At 35.4% G+C, this 23,686-nt stretch overlaps 1 long non-coding RNA gene across 1 annotated transcript; it reads left to right on the top strand.

Annotated features, from left to right (window-relative positions):
- Window positions 1-5,957: 5,957 nt before the first annotated feature.
- On the top strand, window positions 5,958-12,046 carry LOC140156978 (uncharacterized). The gene is made up of 2 exons (XR_011859617.1): window positions 5,958-6,383; window positions 11,260-12,046. It is a non-coding gene; the product is annotated as an uncharacterized lncRNA (long non-coding RNA).
- Window positions 12,047-23,686: the final 11,640 nt, after the last annotated feature.

The following is a 23,686-nucleotide window of genomic DNA, read 5'->3' as shown; positions in this document are numbered from 1 at the left end:
TCGGAGTAAAAGAGGTATAGCTCTTAAAAATGTATCGAGTGACTTCAATGAATCTCTAGATCGTTTTTCAAATTACACGATCATTCCAAAAGAAATAGAAGCTGTTTCTACTAACTCTGTTGCTGATACAGATTCGGCACCGGAAGATCTTGCCCCAGATGCTCCAGCAGATCCGTATGAGAAAGTTAGTTTTGGAAGAAAAAAGAGCCGAAAACGGTCAGCTGATCAACAAAAAGCGCACTCACTGGCGTCTTCAAAACCATCTTCACAACCTGATAAAGTGACTGTGATTATACAAAAAGATGGTGCCATGGAGATAGCGGATGAGAAGGATGCTGATAATAAAAGTCACACTTCGATGCCAGATGATCTGCCACCCGCAGCACCTTATGAACGGATAAGTTATGACAAAAAGGGTGACAAGAATGGGGGAAAACAATGCAGCATTATGTAATTGTGTGGGAGACGGTGAATTGACTAATTGAAACGGTTGATTAATGAATCGTGTAATTTCATTTGCTGTGTTTTAATGGATGGTTATAATTTCGGTCTAGCCTATATGGCAATATAGCTGCGAAGCAAAGCAATTAATGGAGTATTCAACAAAAGAAGTACACACCCCTAGCTTATAAGAAGTAAAAGAAATGTCTGGATTTCAAGATTCTTTCTGAAAACAACTGGAATTCCAATTGCCAATGTTACTGGAAAAAGTTTGGCTTGGAAATGCAATTAAATGAATGAAACATCACGGAATTGTCTAAAATGAGGCTTTCAAAATGAGGATTTCTGATTTTGAACTACTTTTTGGTGTTTATCAGTGTGAGCTGGTGGCCTAATGGATAAGGCGTCGACTAGTGATCGGAAGGTCGTGGGTTCGAACCCCATGCCGTTTTTTTTTTTCAAGTTGGGTTGTGTGCCGGGCGGGTTTTGTGTTTATTTGTTGTCTTTGTTTAATTGTAACACTTTGGGTTGGTAAACTGTTCTTTCTTTCTTACTTTTTGCTGGTATTTTGGACACTTTAAAAGTCTGGATTTTCAACAATCATGACTGGACAAAAAGTAAGGAAATCCGAACTCATCAAAATCATTGGGATATGCATCTATTTTCTAAATAGCCCAATATTTGAAGCTTTTGCCAAGGAAGAAGATCACCTGCTTATAGTAACCCAGCAAACACACAACATTTTACAGAAAAGTTTAATGTCGGTTGTCGGGTTATATAAAGGGTATAAAAACATTTTTTAATAACATTCATAAAACATTTTTGAAAACGTGATGCAAAACATTTTAACAGAAAGTTAATTAACTATTGGTAAAATACTTTGCAAGAATGTTTGCCCAAAATAATTTACAATAACGTTTTAAAAACGTATTCATGATCTTTATATAACCCGACATTTAAGTGTTATTAAAATGTTTTGAATAAATGTTTTAAGAACATTTTGTGTTTGCTGGGAAACCACTCCCTGTGATTATAAGCATGATAAAGAGAAACGCTCTTAAAAATAGAGAGAATGAGTTCAACGCCTATTTTTAGATCGTTTTTCAAACTATTTATCATACCTATAAATGTCTAAATCTGAGATTTTTTTTTTTTTTTTTGGGGGGGGGGGGAGCCGAAAGCACTAAGCTGGTCAGCGAAGGGGCGCTCACTGGCGTCTTCAAAACCATCTTCACATAATAACAAAGTTACTGTAGTCATACATAATGATAACGGTGGTGCCCTGGACATGCTGGAGAAAGATGGGAAATATGCCGCTGATTGGGGATGGTGATCAAAATACCGGATGATCTTGCCCCCGGGGGGGGGGGCCCTCAACGCAAATGACCATACGGGTATGCTCCCCCTGAAAGACCCCCCTTTTGGATTTCGCAGCTCCGAAAGACCCCCTATATTTGACCAAAATAGAACCCTTGATTTTGATCAGTCAGCTCTGAAAGGGGTTTTTCAGGCGATTTTCAACCAGAAAGCTAAGCAAGACCCTTGATTTGGACTGTTCGCAGCTCCAAAAGTCCCCATTTTACTTGTTCGCAGCTCCAAAAGACCCCCTTTTATCGATACGTCGTCAGCTCCCAAAGACCCACAACCTCAAAATTCCGGGGGAGCATACCCACCAAAATTTTGCACCCGCAGCACCTGATGATGTTATGAAAGGACAAAGGAGAAAATGGAAAACAATGCAGCATTATGTAATTGTGTGGGAGACGGTGAATTGACTAATTGAAACGGTTGATTAATGAATCGTGTGTTTTGCTATCCTTAATTGAGTTTTTAAGGAACACTTAAAAATGTGCTATGTATAACAATTGCGGTCAGGACCGGGCAGTATCAACGTCAATTGGTGCATAAAATTGAAAACATAGTTCTTAAAAACAAATCACAAACAAATCACAATTTTTTTCATTGCACGTTTAAAAAGGTTTGAAGTTTTGAACTCAATTTGAAATGTTTCATATTAAATTATAAGTTTTTAAATTTTCCTCTTTATAATACTAGTTCCACGCGAAATCATAAGATCTTTGTGTCGCCAATTGACATGAAAAACTGTATTTAGAAATTACACAATTTTTCTTACACTTACAAAATTGGGCCGTTCCATTTAAAATCCACACTACCCCTGTGGAAGATTTTGGAAATATCTTCCACAGGGGGAGTATGTTTTTGAAATGTAATTAGACAGGGCTAATCATTTTGAAACCCATACTCCCTCTGTACTATGACTTTACCTATATCTTCCACAACTGGAGTGAGTATTTCAAATGGGAGTTATTCAACTGTCTATTCTATTTGAAACTCATACTCCCTCTGTGGAAGGTATTTCCAAAATCTTCCACAGGGGTAGTGTGGATTTTAAATGGAACAGCCCAATGTGTCTCTGAAAGAACTGATCCAAGCAAGATAGAATAATACCGTAAAACCCCGTCTACAAGCATATATAGTGTTTTTATAAAAGCTTAATTAATTCAAAGCAAGCGTTAATATACCAATACAATAGATCGGTCTTAAAATAATACTCGTTTGTATATGCTTGGATCCGTAATTTATTTGCTCAAACTCCATAATGGCGACTGGATTAATGTAGCTTTCATCAGAATCACACTATATGCTTGTAGACGGGGTTTTACGGTATATGCAATTGTATAATAAGTCAGCTTTCATCCCTTTTTACATTTTGAAAATTGACTACGTCGTTCTTCAAATAACCTTCTGCATGACAGTTCCTTTTGTATCCTCGGCCATCAATGACAATGAGCTACACCCGGGGAGCTACCCGGGGGAGCTACAATGAGCTTTATTTTTATTTATACCCAGCAAGCACAAAAATTTTCTTATCTAAATGTCGAGTTATAAGATCATGATTACGTATTTAAGATCATGCACATTCGCATGAATGTGTCAATGCACATTACTTATGGTGAACTGGATTGCATTAAGAATGAGGTGTGGTTTTCAAACTGCTAATTCAAGAACGAAGGGGTCAATTTTCAAAATAAATTTAAAAAAAATATGTGGTAGCTGCCTCAACATTCACATATTTCGTTCCCACAAAGTTGAAATTACATTTTCAGCGATTTTTGTATATCGATGGGTTGGTTTTCAGTGTAGATCAATGCGCGGTTATTGGACAAAAGTGGCTTTAAAAGCGCTCAATTAGGGCACATGGGTGCTTTTTGTTTAAAATTGGTATACTGATGGGTTGCAAAAACAGCAAAAAGTAGGTATAGAGAAAATCAACATCCAAAAGTCTGCGTGGCACATTCCCGTACAAATGTGTTCGAAGATCCCCCCCCCTCGCGGATTCCGTTCTGTTTCGTTGTGGTATTAAAATACTCAAACTTTAAATTAACTTTTCTGACGGTACAGTTTTTTCAGGGACACTCTGCATCTTAATCTTTGTACATGTATATACGTTTTGTAACAGTGCCTTAGCATGTTTTAGAACTATATATATGCCCATACTGCTAATAATGTATTTTCAGACAAAAACGTGATTCGCTGTCCACGCAGCTTTTGCTTTCATTTTCGAGCAAGGACGCTAATAAATTTGAATGTTGAAGCATTGCAAACAAGTTAAACTTGGGTTGAAGTGAAAGTGATACGGGTACCTGCGAAATATACTTCATTTTTCCACAGGCCCTATGTCGTAAATGTCGACATAACCATAAATTTTACTTTTTAATATTATCAGCTGATTATATGTGTATTGTATTTTCATGAGAAAGGAGGTATAATTATTATAGAAGCTTATAGATATTGATATATTTTGACTTTGCGTATACCGTAAAACCCCGTCTACAAGGATATACCTAAGAAACGCCCTCAATAAAATTGGTTGCTTGTTGTATTTGGAGTTTGAGCAAATATATACTGGCACTGGGTGGCTATGCATTCCATCTAAGTATGTTGTAACACCAATCAATTGTATTGACATAATAACGACTGTTTCGTATATCAGGATCGTATAGCTCAATTGATAGAGCGTCAGACTTTGGAACTGAAGACATGCTGAAGAGAGCATGGTCCGGACACCGGTTCCGTTTTTTCATTCTCGTTTAATTTTAACTTTTTGACATGTTCTTTTTATCTTTCTTCAAATCTACCTTTCTACTTTTAATTTTAGGTGCGTTTTTTTTTTTTTTTTTTTTTTTTTAGTTTTTTTATAGTTTTTTTAGTAATTTTGTGGTTTTATAGAAACTAGTAAAAGCATTTATTCTAAATAATAGCGAAACCCACGGTTAGACAGATGTGTTGTAACTACTTGTCTGTCCTCGTCTTTGCAATAAAAACCTATGTTGCACCTTTGTGCCATCCCAATTCTTGAGGTAGGGTGCGTTTTTGGCTTAAGCACGATTTTGTTTCTACTTGAAATGAAATCAAAATAAATATTGTTCTGTTGCCACAATTGCATTTTTTTCAAAAAAAAAAAAATAGATGAGGAATAATAATTATTCCATATTTGAATCTATTGTCCCATCAAGAATAGAGTGTCTTCAAAAACTTCAATCAATTCATCTGACAAAGGAAACTATTCTGGTCATTCAATTTTGTTTCGCTTGCACCTGTTATATCACAGGCGTTGGTGGAGAAGGCACACTTCTCTTGTCTTCACCGAAGTAGTGATGTAAACACTAACATGATTAATTACCATAGCTAGCAATGGACATACACTATTTTTTGTTCCACTTGAACCCATACTATAGGCTATTCGCTGTCGATGTGACGTAATTAATCGGATTAACTACCATAGCAATTGATGAATACAATTTCGAATATATAGCCCTGCACTTCATCGTTCACGTGGCACCTATGCATTAAACCATAGTTGTCAAAGAAATGCTAATCACTCGCCATGTAAGATTAGTATTTATGAAAAGAGTGGTATTCAATCTATGTTTGGTGACATACGCGGGTGATTAGTGCAATCTGCTTGATGGTAGTTATTGCGATTATTACGTCACTTCGACAGCGAATTGTAGTATAGACGAATCCAACAAGCCAAGTGATGGTCAGAATTTGTGACGTGTCATGTCAAAAGGAGACACTTTTGGGCAGGTTATCAATTTTGAGGTTTTTACATATCTTAAATATAGAGATATTTTGCTCCACAACGCCGTTTTCCCCAAAGAAATCGGACATTCCAAAGCAAAGATATTGAGTCCGTAAGTTATGGTATTATACAATTAGAAATTGAGATATCGGCCTTTAAAAATATTATTGACACTGTTGAGAGTAGGGATTACCTTCAAAAATGTCTCAAAAAATACAAGATGCCAGTTATATTCCGGTTTGAAACTATCAGGCAATATTTTAAACATAAATAACATCACAAATTCGCAAAAAACCCAAATTGTGAAAAAATCACCCCGGGTAGATTTTTGTCTATTTCTCCATTTACGATCCTGCCCAAAAGTGTCTCCTTTTGACATGACACATCACATTTATTCGGCCATTATACGCTGGTGAAGTTGCGTAATTAATCGGATTAATTACCATAGCAATAGGTGAAAACAATTTTGAACATATCGCGCTGCGCTACAAGCAGGTTACACTCATCACCTGTACTGTGTATGTCTGCAATCATAGATTGAATACAATACTGGTCTTTTCAAAGATCTTACAGGTGCAGCATGATATGGTTCAATGAAGAGGTACCGCCTGAACGTATCAGTGTATAACGCGGTATATTCAAAATTGTTTTCACCTATTGCTATGGTAGTTAATCCGATTATTACGTAACTTCGCCAGCGTATTGGAATAAAACAGGAGGATGTGAGTTCATAAGGGCAATGTCGGGGATAGGTCACAATCGATGTGGAGAGATGAGAGGTCCGACCAACAGCCATAGCGATTCAACTAATTCCAGCGGACGGTCTGTGGCTATTGTATGTCCAAATAACTTAGACACCCGGTTTTCAGGATATATTTCGAAAAGTTTTCACTTTGGCAAAAAGTCATGAAAGAAAAGTTGCTAAACACGGTCAGACCTAACAGAAATTATTAGTAAAGCGATGAAAAAATATTCTTCATTGTCTACTTTCATTCAATTTTGACCGATTTACAGCAAGATATCTGGGTCCAGCCGAATATTCCTAATGACTTGAAACTTTTGATGGGATAATCTATTTACAGTAAGGGGTGTTTGAACATTGTAGTCATGCATATTGATCAGTGATCCTTTTACTAATTCACAATAATGGCGGTCTACTCAAATGCATTCAACAAAAGCATGTTTGCAATCACCGCGAGAGGTCGTCTCACATGCATAACAAATACACTACGATCAAATAGGTTGATGACAATATTTGATTGAATGGACTGTGGATTTCGGTGAAGGACACCGGTTCAAATCCTTTGTTTGGAGCCAATCAATAATTTCATGCACAACCTCTATAACTCAAAAGATGTCACAGTTGGTGCATTATAACAAATGATAGGGCAAGTTACTATGCGTCTGGAGCAACGCTCTGCAGGGTATATTGTTCTATTGTTTCCGATTAGAGCGCTGACATATTGGAAAATGTTGCCAATCAATATTCATGAGAGTGTACATTCAACGTCCAGTTTGCAAAATTGGGTGAGTTGTGTTTAGTAGGTGTGAAATACATCTGACTGGGCGTTTTAATTACGTAACAAATAAAGGCATTGACATCATCGAATGGCTGCCCAGTGCTGTTATGTGTTTAGTTATTATATAGGCCTAATAATTATTATTAAATGTATTCATCATTCCTTTCTTTTCCCTTCTCTGTACTTATTCTTTCCTAGGCCTACACTTTATCACTCCCTCGCGCTCATTGTCCCCTCTCACCCTCCCTCTCTCACTCCCATCATTTTCCTTATATTTCTATTTATCTACTTGTCTTTATTATATCTTTTTATTTCTCCTTCCTCCAGCCCTCTCTCATTCTCCATATCCCCTCCTCCCCTCTTCCTCCCTCCTCCCCTCCCAAGACTTCTCACAGAGGTGAATCTGCCCCTCCCCAACCCCCTCCCCTCTTTGGGTACGCCACTATTTCTATACCAATCTCCTTCTTAAAATAAACTTTAAATAGAAATTTCTTAAAAACAACCTTTATAGGCCTATACTTATACTTACATAGCGATTACCATTATAGTGTAATATAGATATATGGACTGGACATGGCAGCCTACATACATTCTAAGGTGTTATCGATCAGCGAGAGCATTCAATTTATTTAAATGAAACGCCTAACGTCATGTGGGTGGTAAAGATGATTGCATCGACAGCTAAAGCCTCCTTATATACTTCAGACCCACACAAGCTAGTCCATACAGGACCAACGCAATATTTAGCACTAATAATCAACGCCGTCAGGCGTTGGTCCTTATAGATTGGAGCTCTACCCCCAGCAGCGCAATCGAATTACCATAAGCAGTGACCTGAACCAACCCAGTTAATGACAACGTAATAACTCCAAATATGGTTGGTAACCCCGCCCATCATTTAACCGCATCTGTTACGTAACTGGGACGAGTACGCTAGTCATCTCAATCGATTGATTTTGAGATTGCATGGATCAAAACACTTCACACTTTTAAAGTAGCTTGGTTTACCAGTGTAGGCCGAAATCGTGATATCATATTGATTTATTTTGTAAAATCAGTGTCATTATATTAGTCTGGTTATAGGAAATGTGCTTATATAATCATCAAGCGGCAAGTTGGAACTCCGTGACCCTCAAAAAAGACCCAAAAGACCGTCAAACACCCTACATACTCATAGTCATCATAGGCAAAAATTAAACATGCTCCAAATTCACTAAAAACATGTCAAATTATTTGTCTGGGTCAGTGTAACATATTTGCACGTAGGACACATGCAAGTTTTGAGGCTCGACAGGTCCAAGGTCAATTTGCATGCTAGGGGTGAAAAATTAAAAGTTACTCCGATTTTCGAAAAATGGTTGCAAACTGACATTCTTCAAGTTCAAGGGATTCTTAGATTAATCATTCAATCGTTGGTTCAATAAAGTATTCAACAAACAATCAAGAAAACAATCAGAATTATTTAATGAATTGATTGATTAATCATTTAATTGGTATGGTCATCCTATCAATCAATATAATATAATAATATAAATAGAATCACAATAACTTGTGATTGATATGAATTAATAGTCAGTCAAGCATTAAACTACTCAACAAGCATCAATTGATAATCATTCGTTTGATCAATCGATCAATTATGATTATTAACAAATTACATTGTAGTCTCGTGATTAATGTACCGTATCTTGGTGTTAAAATATCAATCAATTAAGTAATCGAGTCAAGCAACCACTCAATTTATAATCAGTCTCTCAATTGGTAGGTCTTCATGTCTTACACTAGGATCCACAACATGCTCATCTAATGAGGGCACAATTCTTTAACCCCAATACATTTGTATATTCATTGAATGGCCTTTGAAAATTTGGGTACAAAAACTCATACTCTGCAACTTGAGGTCAAATTTGCACTATTGAGTATTTAATTGAGGTTATTGAACTTTTTCATTGGGATGAAAATCATGGTATTATACCCCCTTAAAGTAAATAAATGAGTGAAACCCAAAGTTTTTATGAAGCGTGTGTCCTCCAATTAAATACCTGAGTGGAAGAAGGGCCCAACTCCATTTTTTTACAAAAATGAGTTAGACCCAGCATTTTATTGCCAGCAGACTGTTCTTCCTTGTGTGTGAAAGATGAGCCAAAGTCCACTTTCTAAATAGTATTCCACGCACACTTAATCATGATTTTCATGGAAGAAAGGCCCAACTCCATGGAGTTGGGCCCTTCTTCCACAAATATTGGTTTAAAAGGAATTTTGTTCATCCATGAAATCTGCTTTTCACTACAATAAACTTCATTGCTAACACATTACATGCTTCTACTTGTGCAATTAATTGATAATTTCCACATTTCTGTAGCTATTTATAACACATCTGCTTACGGAACTGGCACTTGCAGTATATTAGTAGAAGAAGGGCCCAACTCCAGCTTGTATTAAGACCTGTACCGTTGCCATGGAAACATCATATATGAGTTCGAATGTATGTAGTACTGCGTGTTCATGTATTAAAGGTCCCCTGAAGATGAAAACATTCTGTCTATACAACTTTTCCAGATATTAAGTTTTTTCTTAATATCTCAAAAACAGTTTTGATGGAGTTAGGCCCTTCTTCCACTCAGGTATTCAATTCTATATTTTTCTTAAACATGTTGAACGAATAGGCCAACTATCACAATTAATAGAGGTTGTGCATATGACGTATCATACCGTAAATATCGACTCCTCAAATCCATTCAACAAAAGCATGATTGCAATCTACCGAGACAGTTCGTCTCACACACATAACAAATGCACTACGATCAAATAGGTTGATGACAACATTTGATTGAATGGACTGCACTGCCCAATGATTACGGTGAAGAACATCGGTTCAAATCCTTTGTTTGTAGCCAATCAATAATTTCAAGCACAACCTCTACAAAAATAGTAACGAATCGTGGTTAACCAGGACAATATTAAATGTAGTGATGACAAAAGGAACTGATTGTGTGCTACCTACAGGTCAGTGAACTGAGGGTAAAACCGAGTATTATAATAGCATTAACACATATGCAACTGAAGAGGATTAATAATCAATTTTATTACGCAATACTGGTGTCAATCCCAAGCTAGAAGCTAGTGTTCTGGTAGCAGGTAGGCAAGCCACACCTACTGACAGCTATTGATGATATTCAGTCGATCGGATTGGCTGAATATCATTAGTAGCTAATCAGTAGGCGTCGATTAATCAGTTTGACATTTCCCCGACTTTCCGGGAAGGATTTGTCGAATGTAGAAGGACCCACGCCTGACGGCGTGGACTATCGTACTAAATGGAGCGTGGTCCTCCTTGAAGGACTAACACAAGCACACATTTGGGATACGTGAATACAATGGTACCACTTTACACATGACTGCCCTTACACATGACTGTAGTGTGGTCACTTATTGATACTCGCCTGTTGTGTATAGCGTTAATATGATGCTGGATCAGTGACCAATTTAATGGCGGAACTCCTTTATTCGAAACAATGGTACCACTTTTATGAATAGCCTGTCGCAACTTCTAATCGGCATCAAACGAACAAAAGATTATATAATCTATTGCGACTCTATTTCTATTTAAAAGCTCTTTGGTCTGGAGTGTATTGTGAATTATACTCCTCACCAATAACATCAGAACATTCATAGGGCATACAATTTGTATTTTCTTGGAATTGGGCCAAGCCAAAAGCATGCACAGAACAAGATTCAAATACCGCGCCGAATTGTTGTAATTGGTTAAGGGACAACTGGGATCACTGCGTTAATACACTAAGAATAAATATACCAATAAGAAACACTGCCTGCATTTTATGAACTGAATTATATTTTTCATTTTTATAAAATGTTTTTGGTGAGGAGTATAATTAATTTACTATTCATCCATTCACTATCCAAAATCACAATACCTACAAATCTGTATAATGAGACCTTCCAAAATAATGGTACCCAACTTCTACCGGATTATTTTATTAAGTGTTGAGAAAAACCTTCCAATTTCAATAGAATTTCTGGTAAACTCTCACTCAATGCTTTGGAAACACAAAAATCCCGTTAGGTCTCAGCGAATGTTAACACTTTTCTTTCATGACTTTCCTTGAAAGTGGATATTTTTTCAAATAAGTAACAAAAACTGGGTGTCTAAGTTAATTGGACAGACAATAGTAAGGAATCGTCTTTGACCACATGCGCAGATCTGTCTCGTCAGGAAGATATTTAATATCCCGAATTTATAATAGGCCTATGCCTACCAGTTCCATCGTATAACCGATCTGCTAGAGAATATTTGTTACCATGTTTAATAAATTCGTATTTATCGTATAATAAAATGTAGCCAAATGTATATTATGTGTCACACGGTTTTCTGCTGAACCACTAGCAGGCTATGTTACCACATCTATGACAATGACAAAGGTGAATTTTGATGATTTTTACGATCGTCCGGATGAGCAAATCACTGAATGGGTCTTTAGTTCCCTCCACTCCTTATCCTGCCAATATTATATGAATCAAAGAAAAATAAAGAAAAAATAAAATTAAACAAGAAAAAAAGACAAAGAAAAGAAACAATAAAAGAAAAACAATAGAATAAATTAAACTAAATATGAAAAAAAAAAATGATCACGAAAGGAGTCTTCAGAAAATGAAAGAAAATATAAATGAAAAGTTTGAACAATATTTTGTTTATAAAAGTTTGTGTGACCGTGATGAGGCTCGAACTCACCATCTTCCGATCTAAAGAACCAAAGTCTTATGCCTTGCCAAGTGAGCTATGCTCGTGAGATGCGAAATAAAGATAAAATAATACATTGTATACCTGCTTGTGTCGGTAAATGATTTGCTCAAATTCCATAATGATATAATATTGTGGAGGGCGCTAGCGTGAAATATGCTATCATCACAGTCGCTTCTATTCCTTATAGACGGGTTTCTACGGTATAGTTTCTTTCAAGCCCTTTCCTGTTTAACTGTTAATTCCAAATGAAATATACTAACATGGTTTACCAAAGATTTACAAAAGTACTATATCTTTTAAGATAAGATATATATATACCATGTTCTTTAAAACTATACGCGCTGTTTTATTGTTTAAATGTCGTATGTTTATGTATTTTTATCAGAACTTTTTTCATATACTCGCAAAGGGTGATATTGGATATTGATATTTTTTGACACGGAGTGTACATCTTTCACAAGATTTATGAAAGTTAAATGCAGTTGCTATAGTTTTTATAGTGAAAATAAACAATAATCATAATTTTATTGTTAGAACTACTACAATCAGCATTAATAGCTTTGTATTCGTGTTTATTTGTTTGCTTGTTTATGTTTATTTGTTTGTTTCAAACCCTGGTCTGTTTATGCCATATGAAATACGGTATATACTGACATGGTAGGCTTATATTTGCCGAAAATAAAAAACCATATTTTTACCTAGGCCTTTAGCATATGTCAAAGCATGTTTCAAATAGATGTAAGGAATATACTACTGCAAAGCATATTTCAATATTTAAACTGATAATTATTAAACCCAAGTTTAATGATAAGCAGAAAAGATTACCGATAGACACGATTTTTGGCCCCAATATCTGTGTATAATACCAGGAATACGCTGAAGTCTTTTTGGCCACTTTATATGCGAACTATATTTAGATGTATTATGTAATTATAATATAGCAATATTTTATCCGTGACTTTCAAAATAAAGTTCAAATAAGTAAGTCTTTCTCAATGCTATAATAATGCATGTGATTCTCATTCAGTAAAACGTAATTAAAATATAAAAGAACAAACAAAAGTTTTCTTGTTTCTTTTTGTAAGTTCGAGTCATTTCACGTTACTTCACAAAACGTTATTTAGAAAACGTTTAAACATGTTAAATGTCGGGTTATATGTTAATATCATTCAAAAAAACATTTTTCAAACTGGCTGGAAAACATTCTCACATAATGTTTTTTAAGTGTTGACAAAATATTTTGCAAAATGTGTGCAAAATAATATTTACGATAGCATTTTTACAGTTTTAAGATGTTGTTGTAGTGTTTTTATACACGTTGACCTTTATATAACCCGACATTTCAATGTTATTTTTAAAACGTTTTGACCCAAACTAAAACACGTTGTAAGACTCAATGTTTTTTTTTATAGATACAGACTTGACATTTAATATGGAATATTTCTTCACGAAGTGCCAAGACTAATCTAGAAGAGGTCTGCATAAACCGCACGGGTTAAATATGAACATGGAGTGTGTCGGGATATGGTGTCAAATATTTTTGACAGAAAATGTGCTTTCCGTGAGTTCACATTATGGTGCTTAGTGAATTAGCCTAAAATCGTGGAGTTAAGGAGATAGAATTTGAGGTGTTTTTTTTTTTTGGGGGGGGTTAAATTTCTGAACATTGTTCGATATTATCAAATTTATTGAAGTTTGAGATGTGTACTGAACCTAACCAATAGGTGTTGATCAGAACTGAAATGCACTTGTAATGTACCAGTTTTGAATGTGGGAGGAGCTTTTGAAAAAATAGCTCTTGAAAGTGGCACATTCTAAGAAAGTTTGAATGGTCCCCTGGGGCCGAGTGCAATTCCCTCTCCTGTCATATCTTTTTATTATGCCGTCACATTGATATTCTATTAGGTTGAGTTTTTGTGCAATGGTAAGTGTATAGGAGTGCATCAGTGGATGTTGGTGGGTGTGTATGGGTATGGGGGCGTGTGGGGGTGTGTGTGCAGGGATGTGTTTGAGATATGGTGTTGGGGTGAGTTCGGTTGAGTATGAGCTACAGCTATATTTATTATTTCTTTGATTGTACCTTTTAAAATTTTCATTAAGTATGTATTGTGCAATAATTCAAGTTTTTTGTATGTATTTTATTATTATCTGCCTTTCTTTATATAAATTTGATTGTAATTATTGTAATTCACCATGCAATTCAGCTATTTTGGCTGCTATTTGAGTGTTTTAATAAAATATACCATAAATAAACTGATGACTGTACACAAATAAACAGCCCGAGTTCATTCATGGAAATAGTTCATTGGACAACCAGGAATCCGCGCAGTTACTTTTGAACCGTATATAGGTTTATAACATTGACCCCAGTGGGGAACATTCAACCTTTCTAGTATACTTACCACTGTTATGAGCCACATTTTAAGCTCCTCTCATTTTCAAAAAGTTGGTACATTGCAAGTGTAGGCCTATTTCAGCTCTGACGAATACCAGTTTCTGACGAAGTTTAGTAAATATCACCTCAAACCCCAATAAATTTGATAATAACAGAACAATGTTGCATAAAGTCCGAAACTGTGTCCCCCACGAAGCTCAAATTCAACCTCCTTATAAATCTGCCATTTTAGGCAAATACACTACATTATGAGCACCATAATGTAAACTCACGGAAAGCACATTTTCTATCAAACAATTATTTTACACCATCTCCCGACACACCCCCATATTTAGTCCGTGCTGTTGATGTAGACCCCTTCTAGATTAGTCTTGGCACTTCGTGAAGAAATATTCCATATTAAATGTCAAGTCTGTACAATAGGTATTTTATTTTCTATATAGTCAGTCTATAGCACCACTCTGTTCAGTTATATTGTGGAAAGTGTTTTTGTCATGTTATATTATGTAAATCGAGTCACTCCACTCAGTGCACAAGCATGACGAAAAGGCAAATTTACAGACCGTTTTTTTTAACATGATTACTGAACTTGAAAAATTAACCCTCTTAACAAAAGGTGTACAATTATCATTAATTTACACGGTTCATCGAGGTATTTAAATAGTCAACTTGACCCGAACTTGAAGGCTAATGTATTTTGGTGACTTTAATGCATTAGGATCCACAACATGCTCATCTATCAGGACAAAGTTCTTTAACCCCAATACATTGATACATTCATCATGAATGTTGAATAACCTTTGAAAATTTGGGTTATACACACTCTGCAACTTGAGGTTAAATTTTGCACTATGATTGTTTAATTGTTTTTGAACTATGCCATTGGGATGAGGCTATTGTGGTCCATATAGTGATGCTTTCAGTTATTGAATCTTGTGGAGACTGTCATATCAGGAAGTATATCGAAAACTATAATATTGGGGAAAAAACATGATTTGTCATCAAAATATTCCAGTTGCTCGGTAATGTTACGAACCGAGTTTCTCTCTTGGACTATCCTGTTTCAGCTTTGCAGTTGGGTACTTTTGGTTTTAACATTTGCCAATTGACACCGGTGTGCATATCTTCTAAGGCGTCGATGTCTTAAGAGTAAATCTAAGACATACACGGACTACCATGCACTCATTGCGGGCAGAGCTATATATGGCGAGTAACAGTGACTGATTGAGAAATCTACTATTGGAATTTGTCTACCACAGTTAGCTAAGAACGGTTATGAGAATGGCGAACAGCAAGTTTATTACCAGTTGCATTCTTTTGCCGATTTTATTAAACTTCAACATCAAATATGCAGACGCTCAAGTAACACCAGATGCAGACTCGCCCACATGTTCTCCACCAACAACATGGATCATCCTGTTCGTAATTGCTGTTGTAGCTTTCTTAATTTCACTAGTTGCGCACATTATCTTATGCTACCAACGGAGAAAACTTGCAAGAGAAAAAGACATGGGTGATTATGTTATTCAGAATATAAATCCAACCCAGCCAGAAGTTATTGGAAGTCCACCGACTGACGATTATGAAAAACCAATACCGAGTGCAACTCTTAAACAAGCTGCAACATCGGCAGCTAGTCAGTCTGCTGCAAGTGCCTCTGCGGGATCGTCAAATACATATAAAGAGATGACCGTAATTGGGGGGTCTGTTACTGTTTCAGATCGAAGGAGTATGTTTGAAGATCCTAATGCAGCCGGAACGATGAACAGACGAACTGAATCCAACTATGAAGTTGAAACGGATATCGATAGCACTCGAGTGCAGCTTAATTCAAGCAATGAGAGTACAGGGACCCGAGATGGTCGGACTGAAATTGACAGTCCTACTCTTCAAGGATCTGCAGCGGGCACATTCAATCCATCTGGAGACAACACCAACAGACTTAGAAGGTTGAACTCGTTACCAGATGGCGATGCACCAACACCGTATGAGAAAGTTAACTATAAAGGTCGCGTGTGCAATATTTTGTGAAAACACTTTATTTTATAAACAATCATGAATATACAATGTAAGCACCAAAGACCAAATGTCAGAAGATGATTATAATGGACACATAATGAAGATTGCAGTATATACAAATAAGGCAGGACAAAAATCTGTTAATCTAAACTGAGATTTCTTCTCTTCGAAACTCTGCATAAAAAAAAAATAATTTTGGATTTATAAAGCGCCTTTCTCCAGATCTTAGAGGACTCAAAGCGCTGTAATTTCGCTGCAATGATGAATCATCACAATCAGATCGCATCAACTATAGGTTGCTGCCGAACGGCGCACATCTATCCTCATTTAGATTGTAACATCCACCAATTTTCTGTGCAGCTCCCCAAATTCCATTGGGTGAAGGAAGTTTTTGATAACCAAACAAGTAATCACCGATTTTTGCGATGCCGAGTTGGCATGCCGAGTTGACAGAATCTGAAGACAATAAAACCCGAGGAAGTTTATAAATACATGCAGAAAAAGGGACACTTCGTGATCCTCATCCATCCTCCCATTTGCTCCCAAGACGAGATTTTTGTACCATCAGAAACCTACAATCCCGCGCGAAAAGCTTGGGACAGTTTGTTGATTTTACGCATCCCCACTCCCCTTATTAATGTTGAAGTACAACATTAATATCATGAATATGACCATATCTCCTAAACGCGTTGTTCAATTTTGATTATTCTTTCAGCTATGAATAGATTAATAAATTTGCCATCTTTTTATATACACGGTTTTATAAACTTGTCAATCCTTTTATTTTTAATATAAAGATATATGCAAATTCACGTTATCAATATTAGGACAGTTTGTTTATTTCACGCATCCCCGCTCCCCTTATTCAATGCATCCCCGCTCCCCTTGTTCAATGTTGAATGGTGAAAAATAGTGGAAAGTGGGTGAGCTCAATCTGTGCTCCAACATTGTTTCGGGGGCGAGGGGGAGAGGAGTAAACAAATACATAACATGACCTATGAAACCTATCATGTATTTTCAGCGTCATTTTCAATTCACAGGAATTTGATATTTCAAACATCATCTGTCCCAACTATTTTCGCACAAGATTGTAGGACTATAATGTTTGTGTACAAATAACCTTTCATGCAAATTTGGTCGATTAACAAAGACCAACATTGTCCGAATTAACGGAAATTCTGGAATTTAGCTTTTTTCGTGGATATCTAGATTCATACCCGTAGGGGTAGCCTGTTTTCTTCGTTGGGGATATTTTACTACGACACAAATACAAAACATGTTCAATTATAATGCTTACTTGTTTAGGCATGGCAAATAAAATATTAAGTCATTTCCACGAAGTTTTAATTTTGTTATTCTTTACTTTATCTGGCTATCTTGGTCAAAGTGTTTTCAATCTGTTCTAATGTATTTGTCTAACCGCCCTCTAATTTACATAATTGCATAATTAATGAGTTAATTTGCATTAATGTTAATTAATTATGTAAATTCGCGGCTGCTAGACTAACCCCCAATTCCTGGGGGTGATTACTGACATTTGAAGGGCTTGTGAAGGGTCGTGATATCAAAAGTACACTCTTTGGGCCTAAGGGTTGATTTAGTCAGTGCTGTTTTTAATTAATAATTCTTGTTTTTATTTTTGTTTTTGAAAGCTTGGGCATTAACATGCAGGCATGCATGTAAACAAACCACGCCTACACCTGCACAGTTTGTAGGCCTATTTATAGTGGTGTTCAACAAATAAAATTTCAGACATAAATTACCAATTGACATTTAACATGTTTAGCCTACACAGACGCGATGAAGCAAAACTGAATGTAGCACTGAAAAGGGCAAAAATATTGCGTTCAGATCAGTTTCATAAAAACCACACTGTCTATTATTAGGGATAACCATCAAAATTTCATGTTGACCCTATTGCTACAAAAGATTGTTTTCTGAGTAGAACTAATCAACAGAAGTATTTTGGTGGTTAAATGGTCAAAATCGGTCAAAAACTTTTCGAATTATGAATTATCAAAGTTTCCCATTCTGACCGGTCATTGGAACGAAATAAAATGACAAGGTCCAAAAATAGCAGTTGGGAGCAAAATTGGCATAAGCATATATTTACCTTTATATATTTCTTTATTTTAACATATTTGCAAACATGAAACAAGCATATTGTGAAAGTATCAAAGGGTTTCTTATGAAATGGCACTTAACTAGTCACTGGCATAACTTATTTTTTCAAACCAAGGCATTGAAATCATGCATTTAGGGGACATTTGCCAAAAATCATCCAAGATAGCCGATATGGCACAAAATCAAAATTGCACTAAGTAGGTGAACTTTTTTTTCACAACCAAGAATTTCAATGTTATTGGGTTTAATATGACCAATTAGTAGGTGTATGTAAACAAAATCTTAAGTTTTGAAGGTCATTGACTCATTCACAACAATAGAGATTATCCTCATCATGCTCATATGTATTCCTGTAGTATTCCTCATTCAAACCAAAGTAGCACTCAATACATTATGAGTATCTTTGTTCAAACCAATTCAATGCTTGACCTCGGAGTTACCTGCATGACTATCGCGGGCTATTTTGAAACAGTTATGGTTGCACATTCAGGTACTTCTTTTGAAAGTCCTAAACAAGGTATAGCCAGCAGCAAGTTGTAGATGTTATAGGCCTAAATATAAGAAAACGTTTAGGGTTAAGATCAGGTGAACAATACATCGAATGAGCACGAAACTTCACATTTATGTTCAGAAAGGTGTCTTCTTAACATGATTTGAAAGGAATATAAAATTCCAAAGGGAAGCTGGTGATTTAATTTGTAACTCGAGATCTACTTGTTCAATTTTTAACCTTTTTACAGAGGGTATGATAGAGGTATTACTGGCAACTCTGCCAAATTACAGCTCAGTAGGCCACGTTTTTCACCTGATCTTACTGATTTGAATATTTTGTGCCATTCTTGAGCAGTGCTAAACTCAGCCACTGGCAATTAAGCGCACTGTGGCGATGGACCAATTTTGACTCGCACTTACAGAAAAACAAAATAAGTTATGTTGCTGTAATTTGCAAGATAGTTACAAAATATAATTGGCAGTAACTTCCCCAAATTTTACAGAAAAATATTGAAAAATAAAGGAATGAGATCAATTTAGAAATGTATGTGCAAGCAGTGCACAGTTGAGCTCCCTGCATGTCTATGGGAGTGTTCTAATCAAGTTGATGGTTCATTGGTCATCTCTACTATTATTTTGCAAACACAATAACACGTTAATATTTCGTTGAAATTCAGAGATACATGACCTCTTCTATACAGGGACCAAACAAAGATTTTTTAACTTTAACAGAACTTGATAAGCAACACGGAAGCTTGCATGTTTAACAAAATTCAAAATGTAACAAAAGGTATCCAGATGCATTATCCCAGCAAACAAAAACATTTTTAATACGTTTTATACGGGTTATATTTTTGGATTTTGGTTTCGGTAAAAACGTTTTAATAACTTTAAAATGTCGCATTATATAAAGGTGAAAACTTAAAATATTAATGAAAACGTTTTTTAAACGTTTTTAATGAAAACACACTACAATAACATTTTTAAAATGTTGTCCGAATGTTATTGCAAAATATTTTTTGCAAACATTTATTGCCAAATATTTTGTCAACGTCATGTTAGAATGTTTTGCTGTAAGTGTAAGTGTTCAAAAATGTTTTTGATTGTTATGAAAACGTTTTATACCCTTTATATAACCCGACATTTAAACGTTTTCTCGCAACCTTTTCCAGCCTTTTGTAAATGTCGAAAACGTTTTGTGTTTGCTGGGATATTGAGCGCATTAAACCAGTTGGGAAATAACATGGAGTCTACCTACTCGTCCATAATGGGCGACTATATAAATCGGAAAATGAACGAAGTCAAATGCTTCATAGACCTATGCCCGTTTCACTTTTTCGAATGTTTCTTGTTTTCAAGATACGCTCACGTATCAATTGATCAGGGACATGACTCATTCTACTTTCTTGATCCTATTTCTTAAACGAGCTGAACAAAAACAAATGTTCCTAATATTTTTATGAACAACTATTCAGTTGTGAGTTCTTTATATAACTTCATAAAAAAAGAGTCATCAATTAAGTTTTAATGATCACATTTTGGGGCAAAGAGCACATTTATGTTTTGTCTCATTCACGCATCCTACTACTGACATAAGCGACACATTAGATTGCAAGCAACCCAGCAAACACAAAACGTTTTTAAAACGTTTTTAATAGGTTATATTTTGGATTTTTGGTTTTGGTAAAATCGTTTTAATAACATTAAATGTCGGGTAATATATAAAGTTTTGAAACGTTTTGTATGAAAATACGCTACAAAAATATCTTTAAAATGTTTTCAAAATGTTATTGTAAATTATTGTTTGCAAACAGTTTTTGACAAATATTTTGTCAACACTTAAACAACATTATGTTAGAATATTTGCAGGAAGTTATCAAAGAACGTTTTCAAATGTTATGAAAACGTTTTATACCCTTTATCATAGTAGGCCTATACCTTTTATATAACCAATCATTTAAACGTTTTCTGGCAATCTCTTCTAACCTTTTGCGAATGATGTCGAAAATTTTTTGTGTTTGCTGGAAGGCACTATTGGTGATTCTTGTGAAAGCATACATAGTTTAGTGACAGAGCATAAAATTCTGAACGTGTATATTTTTAATATGAAAAATATACAAGCAAGAAAACATCCACGTTGAAATAGATGTGAGGCTCCTTTCACGTGTCCCGAACGTACAGGGTTCAAAAGAAATACCCCCCCCCCCTAAAATTACAAAACATTTCTTTGCATAACTTGACATACATTTGGTTGATTTGAAAAATTTAAAAACCTGTGAATAGAGGAATCTTTTTGCTACCCTCCCAATTTTCTTCTTTTTGAAAATCATTTTTTGTTGGTCAAAAATTATCACATTTTCCAAAAATGATGCTTTCAGAAAAAGTTGCACTTTTCAACATCCTATACATGTAATGTACAAAAACGTTCTCGATATCAACGTGATCAATGTAAATTGTTAGTTAATTTGTCTTAAATTTTATGTATCCGATTACTCAGTCACCCATGCAATCATCTTTCAGTATAAAACAATGAATTTCATTGACATGAATTTTGACAAGAATGGGGTTTTCAGTCGGTGTTTCAAAAATGGTAAAATCACTATAGGAGTATAAATAAGCTTTGCAGTGTAATGCTTATTTCTTTCGTAGGCTAGAAGAGATGAAAAATTTACTTGCAAATTGTAGACTGAAACAGTTGCAAAGATCTATAGTAACGGCTCTCTTGATGAATAAAGGCGTACATGACAAAGAAGAAATGGCCAACAAAGATTGGAGGTTGGAAGTCAGCATTCAGCCAATTAACTGCATGCAGCCAATCTCTTGTGGCCACATCATGAGTGTTACACCTTTATCCAAGAAAGCCATCATTTTAAATCAAAATGCAAGATGCTTCAACTGACCCAATACAGGTAAATGTTCACGCTTTTGGTCAAATTTATGCGTGGAGAGCTCATTTGTCCTTCCTAGTGATTTTATCATTTTGAAACAACTGCTGATTAAAATCTTCAAAGAAAATCTCATTTTACGCCGAAATTAAGTTCAACAAATCTTTGTTTTACACTGAATGATAGTTGCATGGGTTCCTGAAGGATCGGAGACAAAAAGGTGAAGGAAAACTCCAAGAATTAAATCAACCTTAACATTAATATCGAGAATGTTTAGTACATAATGTGGTAAAGTGCAACTTTTTCCTACAAGCATCATTTTTGGAAGATGTGAATTGCAAATTGCAGATTTTTGCAAATGAAACAACTTTGGGAGGATTGAAAAACGATTCCTCTATTCACAGCTTTTTGAATTTTTCAAATCAACAAAATATATGTCAAGTTATGCAAAGAAATGTTTTGTAATTTTAGGGGGGAGTTATTTCTTTTGAACCCTGTAGTATGGTCTTTTTAAAAATGCTTTTTGTTTTTACCCTTTGTTTTAGGGGGGCACATACACGTTCCACGGGGTACCAGGATTTGTACACTATTTTAGTCCAACATATAAAGGTGCTAATTTGTGTTTACCAGGCCAATTTACTATTTTTCACTATTTGGGTGGTGGAGCAATTTTCTTTGGTGGGGGCTTATTTTATGAGGGATGTGAAGTTTTCTATTTGGGTTGAGTTAGCAAACAAAATCATTTGAGGGGGAGCCTTTAATCCCCTAACACCACCGCCCTGTCCATACAGACAGTGATCTCCAATTTCTACGAAATATTAGATCTTAAACTTATTAGGTCGCTTTTGGTCTAATTCGAGTCTACTTCAAAATTATTGTAGGGTTACTCAAGGTATCAATTTCACCTTCTTGCAAGTCCAAATCACATGTCCAGCACAAACATGTTGTAAGGTGTTCTGGGGACGGTCTCCAATATTAATTAAAGTACTATGAAATTAGGCTACCTTTTGTAATTAGACAGTAATGTTGATATCGCTTGGAAATCACAAGACTTAGAACATATTATACAAGGTCCGTATGCACAAACAAGTTAGACTGGGTCTAAAGTTAGACCTGGTCTAAGTGGAATTTAGTCCCAGGAGAAAGGATATTTTCCTTTACATTGGTTATTTTGTATTATTTTTGAGCATTGCATTTTAATGCAAGATTTTCAAAAAATCTTTAGAATTTGCTAGCTACTCTAGGAAGGAAATAACAGTTCCAGTTAGACCAGGTCTAACTCTTTTGTGCATACGGACCACAGGAGTTAAAAAAACATTTGAATGCTTTGATCTAAAAGTTTCTTCCATGTTCATAGTCATCTATAAAATCAAATTAAATACTTTTGACAACTGTTTCACTTTGTATATAGCGTTTCTTTTTAATATGACTTTCATACATGGAAAGCTATGTTCAATTAACATTTTAGCATTATATTGTAATAAAATGCAATATCTCTTTATTTATCAATTTTACATTATTTAAGTTATTGATGCAAACTTTGCAACAAAGATATCAGTGAACACATATCACATCACAATTATTGTATACTCATAGAAAAAGAATTTAATTGACATAATTCAAGATTCTAAACCATAAAAGTGCGGCAAAAAATAAAGAAGGAAAAAAAGAAGTTTTTTCAGGAGCCTGCACGTATAGCTTTTAACATTTTGACACATTTTTTTAGGTATTGGGTTTTTCTTTGTTTAGTCTTTAGCAGTCCTGTATTCCTTATTTATAATTAGCAATAAATAAATTCTCCATGGGGTACATGGGCCCATCCATTACACAACATCGTATCAGCAACAAGTACCTAGATAAGCAATTCACTCCATACAAATGAATAGGAAAACAAGATGTCGGTATTCATGAATTTTCACAAAATGATTACTGCAAAAAATA

The sequence above is a fragment of the Amphiura filiformis genome, chromosome 7 (assembly GCF_039555335.1).
Source record: "Amphiura filiformis chromosome 7, Afil_fr2py, whole genome shotgun sequence".
In the NCBI taxonomy this organism is placed as follows: domain Eukaryota; kingdom Metazoa; phylum Echinodermata; class Ophiuroidea; order Amphilepidida; family Amphiuridae; genus Amphiura; species Amphiura filiformis.
The sequence above is the reverse complement of the archived record's forward strand: the minus strand, read 5'-3'. Positions and strand labels throughout refer to the sequence as shown.